Source organism: Megascapheus bottae, chromosome 8, assembly GCF_031878675.1.
Source record: "Megascapheus bottae isolate mThoBot1 chromosome 8, mThoBot2.hap1, whole genome shotgun sequence".
Classification (NCBI taxonomy): Eukaryota; Metazoa; Chordata; class Mammalia; order Rodentia; family Geomyidae; genus Megascapheus; species Megascapheus bottae.
Window position 1 is genome coordinate 7,934,723 of NC_143516.1, and position 12,518 is coordinate 7,947,240.

The 12,518-nt window shown below is 40.2% G+C and overlaps 1 long non-coding RNA gene across 4 annotated transcripts in view; it reads left to right on the forward strand.

Annotated features, from left to right (window-relative positions):
• LOC150059501 (uncharacterized) overlaps positions 1-12,518 on the forward strand; it is a 176,417-nt gene that overhangs the window by 108,606 nt on the left and 55,293 nt on the right. For 3 of the 4 annotated variants that reach the window (XR_016536380.1, XR_016536379.1, XR_016536378.1), the window contains exon 3: positions 2,632-2,793. The exons of the other annotated variant lie outside the window; for it this stretch is intronic. This is a non-coding gene — a long non-coding RNA (uncharacterized LOC150059501). The remainder of the gene's footprint in view (positions 1-2,631; positions 2,794-12,518) is intronic. 4 annotated transcript variants of the gene reach the window in all.

The window sequence follows — 12,518 nt, forward strand, 5'->3', positions numbered from 1 at the left end:
CTTTTTCACCTAGTGCAAAATGGTTTTAAAAAACTGGACTATGAAAGCAAAGAGGAAGAAAGAATAAGCTAGCAACCATTTGCCAGTGGTCTCAAGACTGTGCTAGATGCTGGGGATCAGCCTGGGGAAGTTTCTTAGTATGAAACCGTTGGGCTTAGATCAGTGGGCACAGAATTGAAAGGCAATACTTTTTTGAATCATGATTACCCTACAGTTTCGAGGATGCTTATTGTATAAGATGTTCAATCACTGTAACTATGTGATAAATTCCAGGTTTTTATTCCATATGTCTAAGCTATAAAGGAATGCATTCTTCCTGTGTACAGCCCACATTTCCATATTTAAAAGTGTTTCCATCTATAATCCATATTTTTCAAATCTAATCCACAGAGAATCCAGTAAATCTTCTCAAAGTCAATGACTACTAAACAAAGTCTGAAGGATAGGCAAGATTTAGCACCTCTTAGAGGAATGACATAATCAGATCTGGGTTTTAGACTAATTCTCCAGGATGAGCAGTAATCAAAATCATATCTTGGTTGATGGCTCAGTGATTTATTAAATACAAGTAAGAAAAAAGACTTTTTAAAGACAATTAAGAAAAAAAAACAAATTTAAAAGGGAATAGAGTGGAGGTAACTTAGGCTTGCCATTATAGCAACAGGAAAATGGAGAAGAGATTCAACTGAACCATGATTTGAGGAGAGAATAAATTAAAGCGTGACAATTGAATAGAAATGGGAGGATTGTGGGGAAAAGGGATATATCCAGAGTAATCTCTAAGTTTCTGAATTTAACTTGTGAGGTCAACTTTATTAGAGATAATGTATGGGTAATAAAATAGTAAGTCTGAGCAATGTGGAATTTGTTATGCTTATAATACAAAAAAAATCTTGCTTATGGTGGCCAAATGGCACCATAGGTCTAGAATTCCATAGAGAGTTCCAGAGTCCTGAACACAGAGATTACAACGGGTAGAAGTAGTAGTGTACTGAGAGACCAAGAGGACAAGAAATGGAAATTCAGGCAAATCACAAGGCCTATTCCTTGTCTTCTCTGGATAAACACAACAATAACAAGGATAAAGTTGGTCTTAGAAGGTCTCCTGGCTTCCCAGGAAGTTCTCAGAAATAAATCCAAAGTTAGTTAATGTGATCACACACATACACTTACTAAGGGAATTAATCCCTGAAGGCATCTCCAGAGTCATGCTTTCAAGAGCCAGATTTTGAAGCCGTAGGTTGAAAAGTTCATCTCAAATCCAAAGTTCCAGTTGAGCGTGAAGATGCTTCAACCAGTAACCTCAGCCCTCGGGAAACTAAGGCAGGAGGACTTAGACTTAGAGGCCAATTGGGCCACATAGTAAATTCAAACATAGCCTTGTCATTCTGAAAACTGGATGAGTATACATTTATAATTCATTTCAAGATATAGTTTAGCTAGATGGTCAAGAGTGTTACTTAAAATGAAGATTTTGTGAAAGGTTCTTTGTGTCTACCTGAAAACTGAAAAATCTTTGTTCCATGACAAATGCCTAGGTCACTTTAGCTCTTCGGTGTCCCATGGTCCTGAGCTCAGGTGTCACATCCATGGGTCAAATAAGGAATTTCCCTTTTACCACCTCTGTGCATGAAACATAGGGGCCCCTAAGGTCTACCTGGGAAACTTTTGATTCTTGCAGTGGTTGAAGGCATATATACACAAATCTCTACATTTCTCAATGCCAATTTACTGTTCTCCTCATAGTAGCATCTCAGATGTGGATAATGTTTTCCCAAAACGTGTGCCAAAGAAAAAGTTTCTTTAATCTTCAGACAACTGGTTGATATCACCTCTATTTTACACACAAGAAAAGCGAGACCCCAGAACAGTAGTAATTTAGGGCATCCAGCCAGCACATGGGAGCAAGACAAATGTAATCTCCATGATTTTTCTAATTAAGCCAATATGTTTTGATAATACTGGGATTTCAACTCAGGGCCTTACACTCGACAGGCAGGTGCTCTACTACTTGAGCCACATCTCCCACCCTTTTTGCTTTATTTTTTAGGTAGCATTTCCTATTTTTGCCCAAAGCCAGCCTGGGGCTTGAATCCTCAGCCCTAGAGCCTCCCACCTCGCTGAAATCATAGGCATATTTTACCACATCAGCTCAGTGACTGGTCTTAAATATTGATCCTCCTTATCTCTGCCTCCTGAGAAGCTGGGGTAATGAGTGTGGACCCCTAAATCAATATTCTAAGCAGCCAGTACATGGCTCATAACAGACTCATTTCTGTTCTGATTCTGGCACAGATTATATCCTTTTTTATTTGTTTATACACTTCCTTGATGACCTTTGTGTTAATCTTTTATGTGGCTTAATTATGTTTGTATCAACTCATTTTTTTGAGAAAGGTGAAGTGCCACAAATTAATTAATAAATAGACACATAAATAGATTATAAATCTCAGGCTTGCTAGTGCCCCTGGCAATAACAAAATGCAAATCATATTTAGAACATAAAGAAAAAAAGTGAAAGCTACAGACTAGCCACTGGATTCCATCCTCAGTAAGGCACTTACTTATTTCTGTTTATAAAAAAATCTCCAACCAAAATTAATCCTAATCAAGAAAATGTTATGCTTACAGTTCCTACTTGTTTCAACAAGCCAGATTTTTCTGTGTACTGAGAAACATTTCCAGAACCCATTCAGAAGGCCCAGTGAGTCTGTAATTTCAAAAATAAGGGAAGAAGCCACAGCAGAAACAGGACAGGAAATTAATCCATCAACGCTCACCTTCCACCCATGGGTGAGTACAATCATTTATTCTCTTGCTCAGAATCATCCTTCTTACCTAGGTCATATGTGTTGGCCCTGTCTTATTTCACCTACATAATCTGCAACTCTACCACATTAGATCACCACTGTTGGGCAGCGCTTCTTTTATTTAATATTACTGACAGCCATTCATCCCACAAGTATTTATTGAAACCTACTCTGTGCCAGACACAAAGCTTGTAACTACTGACAATAGAGCACCCCAAAAAGAAAAATAATAAATCCAAACATATTTAAGAGGTGATGTGTGACCCACAATTCACAATGACTAAAACCCAGGACATGGATTTATTTGCTCTTTCTTTGCTGACATTCATGGCTAGTTATTTCCACAGAGGAGAAAGGCTATTGTATGGCTAAAGAAGAGACAGGTGGATGTGGAGCATGCATGGTCAAGTCCAATTGTCTTTCCCTAATTAGAAATGGGCTAGTTATCAATTTATTCCCTCTTGGCTTCTATTTTTCACCTGTGGTATGTAGAAATGAGGATTGACTCCTTATTTCTCCTTTATGGAGAGCCTGATATTGTAAAAGACCCTATAGAGACATTGCCCGCTGCAATGGAGGGGCTCACTGTGCTGGGCTGCTCAGTTGATTGGTGTTGTTATAACTACAGGTACATTGCCAGTATGCACAGGAAAGTGAAGCCATCCTGCCTCTGAGTCCCTGGCCCTGATGGTCTTGGTAGGTTCTGGACTACCTTCTGTGATCACTCTCCCAATGGCAAAACCTGCAAAGCTCACACCCTCCTGGCCTCCTGCCTGCCGAAGCTCTCCAGCTTCTCAGTACACTTGCTCAGCAGCCTTGGCTGGCCTACCTTCCCCAGAGTAGAACCCCATCCATTTGCCAATCCCATAGACGTGTGTTTCCTATTTCGCTCTTGACTAGACCAACTCAATCTTGGGGAATCTAGAACTTCTCTGCCATCCAGTGGCTGCAAACATACCTTTTACAGTCAGGTCTGAACTGCAGCCAAGGGAAACAACATGCCTGAGTTTACATTTTTTGTTATGTTTTGGTTTGGATTTACCGAGGAGGAATTGAACTCAGGGCCTCATGCTTGTCAAACAATGTCTTGAGTTTGACCTTTCTGTGTCCTCTCCTTCAGTCCTAGGGCACCCTTTTGAGTTCTCTGCACTTTCATTCTCCTATCATAGCTTCATAAGTTTACATTCAATTTGCACTCTTTAAATTACTGTAACTTCTGACTCTCGGCTGAGCTTAGACAATACAAAGGACTTCTAATTCAAGATATTAGGAAAGTGGACAATGGGGACATAAAGAAAAGATGCCAATAAAGGTTTCACGAAGCTTGGAGCCAGTGCTTTATGCCTGTAATCCTAGCTACTCAGGAGGCTGTAAGGATCATGGCTCAAAGCCAACCCAAGTAGCAAAGTCTGTGAGACTCTAATCTCCACTAAGCTGCCAAAAAAAAAAGAAAAAGCTAGAAGTGAAACTGTAGCTCAAATGGTAGCACACTAACTTTGAGCAAATGAAGCTCAGAGACAGTGCCCAGGCCCTGAGTTCATGCTCTAGGACCAGCACACAAAATAGTAAGTTTCACAAATTGTAACAGCTACCCAGCGCTAAGCTCAAACTCTGGATATGAATCTCCCTCTTTCTTCTCCCTTCCATATTATTCTCTCCCAAATGGCTAAGTCTAGGAGGAAGTTTGCACTGGAATCTAGCTCTATTTATTTTCATTTATTTTTTATTGTAATTAATAGAAGGGTTACATTACATTCTCCAGATAGAAGGTGCAATACTTCACAAACATTGATGCCCTTTCTCATGTCTTGGTCCCCATTTCCCTCCCCCACCTCCGCCCCTCATCTTGTTTTCCCCCCTTCCCTATCCTATTTCAAATAACCAAATAAGCATATATACAATATATCAGATAACAAAGTAAAATACTGTAACAATATGAGATAACCAAGGGCTAGCAAAAGAGATGAGATAACATAGTACATTAAGGACAACAATCACTCATTACATGGCTTTTGTTTCTACATCCAGGAGGTCCTTTCATTTAGCATCATCCTATATGGCCTTATGTATCTAGGTTTTGCTCTATTGTAAATGTCTGCTCTAGCTCTATTTTTATGCCATGTTTTATTTACAAAATCTTGGCAACTGTCAAATCACCAACTTAGAAATGAAATGTTGGAAATAGAGAACAAGTAGTAATGCAGATATATCCTGAATAGGTATCACATTTTGAAAGACTGGTTTAAAATATGAACTTAGTTTAAAAAAATTCAAAAGGAAAGCAAATTAGCAAGACAATATGGGCCAACACAGGGGCTATGGATTCCTATGTCATGTCAAAAGATTCCACCTTCATTTAGTATAGTTACCACTGGTGGTTGTGAACACCCGGGAACCTCAATTATAAAAACGGGAATTGCATCATCTCATGCTTTCCCATGCAAATGACATATTGATGTACATATGAAATACATCCTTACACTGCCACTACTCAGTGAGCATTCTTTCTAGTCTCTTCTCTGTCTCTCTCTCTCTGTCTCTGTCTCTCTCTCCCCCCTCCCCCCTTTCCCTTTTGTGTTTCCCTATCGCTCTCTGAAATTTATTGCCTTCAACTAAAGCAATGCATTTCTTTTCCTGAGTTCTACTGAGACACAGGGTATACTGGAGGCATTATTATATATAGTCTATTACAAATGTACCCCTTGAAATTCTCTCTTGAGGAGCAGCAAGCTGGAAAAAGTTCCATCCTTTGATGTCGCCAAAAATGGAGAACCCAAGAAGGCCCTTTTTCATAGAAAAGGGTTTCTAGGAGATTTGATTTCAAGGCTCTGATTTCAGCATGATGCATGTTTTCTCCTTTTCTTTTGAGCTTAACACCATGTCTCTAGTATGAGGGAGAATGTGACCTTCCTGTGTGAGAAAGAAGGTGCAGTCTTGCCTGGAGGAAGTCTACTTATAGCAGAGCTCACTCTTCCTTTTAGTGTGAGAGAAAGAAGTTACAAGGAAATGACAATGAGAAATATGTCAGAAATGCTCATCAGGAAATGTTCAGAGGCCTGGCTCAGAGACCAATTAGAATGGAACAAAGATACAGATAACCTAGTTAAGCTAAAGAATCTTTAATTAAGCTACTAGAAAGCCCAGGGTTTTAAAGTTCAAAGGATATGTAGACTTCTATCAAATTATTGTCAGAGAAGGTGATAGGAGAAAGACTTCATAGGAGTGACAGGCATAAATAAAATTCTGAAAGAAATCTTCACATAATTAAAGCCAAAAAATAGAATAATAAAGTTCAGTATAATGTTCTCTTTTGTTTGTATATTGGCTTATCTCTTAGGACAAAGGACAATTCAGTCCATATTTCTCCTTTAAAACTCAACACAGAATTCATTTACTAAGAATTACACTTGGGTTGGAGGAGTTATAAATAATAACCTTTGTGAATGATAATAGCCCAGACTTGATTTGAATTCTTTTGAGAAATCTGCACCCTTTGGAATACCAAGTAAGAAGACGGCACTGGTGCCATCTGAGCCAGTCCTGGGTGTGGCAATCAAACTCCACATTGACTTGGCAGAGCTTTGTAGCCTTCTTGCAAGTTTTTATTCTTTTCATCACAAATACATAAATAAATAAGTATGGCGCTGCAATGGCCTAACCACCACCTGTATTTCTTTGGTTGTGCAAGGCCATGCATGGCTAATTCTTTCCATCCTTCAGTCCAGTCCTCCTCCATCTACACAACCACTGACTTATGTGGGGTTCTCCTCCAGCTCCTGATCTATTTCAGGGATGCCCACTGCCCCATAGTTCTTTTCCTGCTTCCAGTCCCCTTACAAGGCCACCTTGCTCACTACAGGTCTACTTACATCCCTTCCTGACTCTGTTCCCCAATGGCTGTCTATGGTCCCGAGCACTGACTGTGGTCTCTTCAGGGTGGCTCTGAGGCCCTTCATCCAGAGCCCAGTCTGTCTTCTCCGCAGCAGCTCCAGCTACTCTTTCAGAAGCTTCTACGGCTCATGTTGAATTATTCTGTCATGGGTGCTCCTCCATCTCTGCCAATTCACAGACTGTCCCCTGCCTGGGATAACCATATAACCTTGCTTTCAGGCAGTCTAGCAGTTGGCACTGGGTCTAGCTAATATGAAGCTGCAGACAAGTCTGGAGAAGAGCTGAACCACGTAGCCATGTGGCAGTTAAGCAGACCCTGGGCTCCCAGGAGGCCACTTAGCGACCATCTGTTGTTACATGAGCACAGCCCTAGGAGTCTCCCTTCTCTATCCCAGCCCGCGTCTCATGACATTGCTCACAACTGCAATCGGCACTCTCCCTGGGAGGAGTTCTAATAGATACAATTTCACTATCTTTTAATTGCCAAGTGGTGTTTTAGCGCCCCATGTACCATGGCACCCTTGAAAGCTGCCCATCTGATCGGCCCTCTTCTCTACAATGACAAATTCCCACACATCTTTCAAGATTCAATTAACACATCACCTCTGCTAGGATTCCTCTAAGTTGCCCCAATTCTCTAGCAGAATTAATTTATTTAATAGAAATTTTTTAAAGATACTCGCTTTATGCCAATGCTTAGGATGTCTGCTGTACTTTTCAAATATCTTCTCATTTTGACTTCTCAACAGCCTTTTTTAGAGCAATCATCTCATCATATAATAGATACATTTGCATGTTGGTTTTCCTCTTGAATTCGAAGTCACTAGAGGTAAAACCATCAGTGTGTCTTCAAGACATCTGGGACTCAAGTAGTCCAAAGCCTGCTTAGCAATCTGAAGGCCCTGAGTTCAAACTCTCGTACCACCAAACTAGCAACCAAAGCAACATGCGCATTCTCTAAACATTCATTAGATCATGAGTTAATCAGTTATCATATAAGTAAAACTTTCTAGGTAAGTAGCCAAAAAGGAATTCTCTGCATATATTAAAGAGATTTCCATTCACCTGGAGTAACAGAGAACATGAATTAGTGGTAATTCATGTTTTTAAAATCAAAGCAAACAGTTAAATTATGCTTATAAAAGTTATTTTTGATTGCTAAGTCGCGTGGGCAATAATAGAATATTTTCCTAACTGACTTTTATGATGTGGTAAAGAAAATCCCATTAGCAAAAAAAAAAATTTTAATTCTATCAGTATGATTTTTATTTTTGTACAAAATCAAGTTGATTTTCTGATAATACCTTCTAACAGAATTATTCCATTACAAAGCTAATTAAGGCCAACTTGGGAGGTAAAATCCTTCAAATTCAAGATGTGCAGAAATGTCAGAAGGTGTGAAACAATTGTTTTAATTTTTTCTCATTTGTAAATTTATTTTATGCCTTCAAGTGCAATATAAATTATTTACCAAATTTAGCCGCAATCACTTACAGGGACAAGTGTAAGCAGATTCACACATAAACCTGTACAGCTGCTTTATTTGCACGTAAACTGTGCTAATGTCTAATTAGAAAGGTAAGAGTGGAAGTAAATAATGCTTAATGTTGTTAAAAAAAAAAAAAAGAAAAACCCACTCCCTCCCTTCTTTTGATTTAAGGAAGAGGTGAGAAGGCTAAAAGTACAGTAGTATAAGGAATAAAATTATTCTTAGTTGAAAACATTAGCAAAATTCCTGTTTCAAGCCATGTAGAATTATAAAAGACTTGTATGCAGCTTCCAATTCTCTTCCTCAGTTATCATCAAGTTTATGCCATACGCTATTGTACAATTTTATATTGAACCATACACTTGCGATGAAAATTCTGACCCCCCCCCCCCATCCCCGGGAATAGATACTGTGCTTCTTGGAGGGAAATGTCATTTCTGTCTCTCTGTCTGAGCTGTTGCTCCCACGTCTCCTTTGGGACTTCAGTTCTGGTTTCATCCTCTGTGATTCTTCAGGACAAGGACAGCTTGGTTGGTAGCAGATAAAATATAAGAGAGAGGGTGGGGGGAGGGAGGGAGAGAGGGGGGGGTTAAATGAACTGGCTGAGCATACCAATCCATTATTTAGTTTATTTTCCTGTTTTATCTCATTTCAACTGGTATTTCTGCCATTGCCCAGCCCAGGACAGGAAGCAACAGTACCTGTGGCCGAGCCTGCAGATGCCAGCACAGCATTGGCCTGCACTGCTAGTGCTTAGTTCATATGAACACAGATGCAAAGAGCTTAGAGGAATGCAGAACTGTCACTGTGGTGTTAGAGGCAGATCTACCATTGAGATAACCCCACCCCCCTGCGAAACCCAGCTGTCATGTACTCACAGTGCACCTTTCCACCACCCCCGCCTAAAAAAAAACCCTTGTTATCTGACATATTGTATATATGTTTATTAGGTCATTTGAAATAAGATAAGGAAGGGGGGAAAACAAGATGAGGGGTGGGGGTGAGGGGAGGGAAATGGGGACCAAGACATGAGAAAGGGTATCAATGTATGTGATGTAATGCACCTTCTATCTGGTGAATATCATGTAACCCTTCTATTAATTACAATAAAAATATATGAAAAAAATGACAATGCAGGAAAAAACCACAACATCTCCATCAAACCTTGGGAAACGCTTGTAATAACAAATTATACTTTGCCATCTATGTTGCTAGGGCTTTTTCATGTTCTAAGGAAGCGAATGCAGTGGATGAGATACAGGTATCCAGTATGTTCTTGACAAGGCAAATCTCCAATCTCAGACGATAGGAAGGAGATGCGGCCTTCATCTCATACGACATATGCCTTGCACACGCTTGGGTCTTGATGAAGAGTCTGTGGTAAATGAACCAGTGATAAAAATAACTATCATTGTTATTATTCATCTTTGCCCTTGAACCTCGGCTTGTGAAAGCCCTTCTGTTTTGTCTTCGTGTATCTATGTGTACACACCTAAGTGAAGTTAGTGATGTGGGACAAACCCCACTGGGTGTTAAGCTCTCTCCTGGTGAATGTCATTCTCCAGTACAACCTCAAATTCAGCAAGCCACATCCATACAAGGGTGGCGGGCAGGCACTCCATGGAGCCAGTGTTAAAAGCTAAGTCAATTTATAAGCATGACCAGGCCTGCCTCTTTAACTGTGCCTGTAGCTGTAGGCTAGACTGCATTTCAATCAGTTCGAGTTCAGCTGTCTGTTTTATTATACCCAGGCCAGTAACACTTTGGGGACTTTTTCAGTCCCTTCAATGACAAATGTGTATTCCACCATTGCTGTGAGAAGCAGCCCACGATGCAGGTCGCCGAAGAACAGCACAGCCACTAGGTACGTTCAGGAAATATCACCCTAGGTGCCGCCAGTTGCCTTTGCCCTTCAATCTCTTCAATCTTGGGGATGCATGTAAAGTTGTTGGGTGTTTTTATTGTTTTTTTTCAAGACTTCTAAAGGAAACATTCCATGTCTCTGAAAGAGAAATAGATAGTGCCTAAGACATTTCAAAGCAAAACCGTGTACAAGCTTAACTCATTCGGATGACAGAGACAAGCTCTTCACATGGCCTCATGGGGAGGTTGGTGGGACGTTTCTATACAAATCAACCACATCTATTCCCAGATGTCACTCAGAGATTCTTATTTCATGGAGCTGAAAAGAATGACACGATGCTTACAGAGACACAGAGAAATCCGCCACCATTGTGCTGGCACTTAGCTACCATGGTAGAGAGAAAAAAATGGCAGAGGTGTCAGGAAAGCTGACTCAGAGGTGGCCCTGACATGTCTCCTCTCTGGAACCCCTATGTGTTCGGGAGACCCAAGCTACACTGCCATACTCAGATTATCTCTTTGAAATGCCTCTCTTATAGGACGGAAGGAGGAAATTTTCATTGCCTCATCAATCAATGGAACACTCTCTTTCTGCTGACCCTAGATCCAGCTCCATCTGTTATAAAACACCAATTAATTTGCACAAGATGCAAATTTTATTTAACAGAAAGACAGGCTGTTGAAAAAAATTTTAATTGTCCACCTTCACTTGCAGGCCCCCCCACATTGCAGAAGGTGTACCTTCAAATACATCTTACTACCAAATAGGAGCCCTGAGCTACAACATAAGCCATGTAGTTAAAAGGACAGAGGAATGAGAAAATGGTGAATGAGGAGCAGGAAACAAAGGAGAACCACCAATCACATAGCCATCCAGTTCTCACTATGCAATCTAAAGCCATGTTCTGTAAGGAAATAGACATTTGAAGACAGTGTCAGGTGGCTCTCTTAGGCATATCTGTGGCAATGCTCACTTTTTCCACCATATTTTTCTTTTAATAAATTCTCCTATCACCTTAAAAAATACATCTTGTTCTAACAATATAAACTGTAACAATAACTTGGATTCATCTTTCTCAGCTCTTGAGCTGACAACAGCAGAAGCCAGCCATTCATCTGACAACCAATGTCAAAAGAGTAGATGTTTTTGATATCGAAGGACTTTTTTTTTGGCAATCGTAGGGTTTAAACTCCAGGATCTGTAATTGCTAGACAAACATTCTATCTCTAGAATCAAACCTCCAGCCTTTTCTCTGGCTATTTTCTCTGGTTATTTTTGAAACAGGGTCTTGTGGTTGTTGTTGTTGCTGTTGTTTGTGTTTGTATTTTGTTTTGCTTTTTGCTCAAGGTTGCTTGGACAGCAATCCTCCTGTTTATGCTTCTCGCCTTGATTGACAGGTGCACTCTGCTATGTTCAATTATTGGTTAAGATGAGGACTTGTGGACATCTTGTGTGAGCTGGCCTTGAAGTAAGATTTTCCTGATCTCTGCCTTCTGAGTAGCTAGGATTGCAGGCATGAGTCTCCAGCACCCTCCCCTTTTTTCCCTAAAGTAGTTTGTGATGCACATACATTTTTCTGTCTTAATTTTTAGGGTTTACAACAATGAAGCAGAATGTTTACCAGTACTGGGGTTTGAACTCAAGGCCTTGTGATCTCACTTGGCTCTTTTGCTCAGCACTAGTGCTATTGCCCTGGATCCATGCTTTACTTCTGGTTTTTTTGGTGGTTAATTGGAGATGAGAGTCTCAGACTTCCCTGTCTGGCTTTGAACTGCGATCCTCAGATAGCAGCCTCGTAAGGTGCAAGGATTATAAGCATGAGCCATCGGCACCCAGCTTCTTTCTTCACTTTAACGTCTTTCTTCTGTTTCCTTTTCTAACTCCTTGAGGGAGCTGATTAGTTTCTTTCATATTCATCACTATCTAATGGACATATTTGGAGATTGTCAAATTTTCTTCTAAGAAATGGTTGACCTAATTTCCAAAGTGTTGATGGCTAACATTTTAAAACTTTCGTTTTATGAGTTATTGGGTAGGGCCTACTTTATTTTTTCATCATTTTGATTTCTGGCTGTTTACTGGTCAGAGAACATAGTCTTTATGATGCTGATTTTTGTTTGCTTGGTTGGCTGCTGGGTTTTTTTTCGGGGGGGGGGTGTTTGACAGCACAGGTAGTGGTGCTTCACACCTTTTTCTATGTCTGGCAGTATATTCTGTAGTTCTCACCCCGCTTTCTCCTCCCCTGCCAGGTCCATGCATAATCAGTGGACCAGCTTGTCCCTGATTGTCACTGGTTCTTGTTTCAGTTCTACAGATTTCTTAAGCTTATGCTGTGTAGACTAAAACATTCAAGATACATATTAGAATGGTCCTATCACATTTTTACTTCATAAAATTTGAAGCTAGCTACGCCCAAGTGCAGAATTGTTGTGTTTTATTCAAAATTTAACTTTTCTTACCGCAA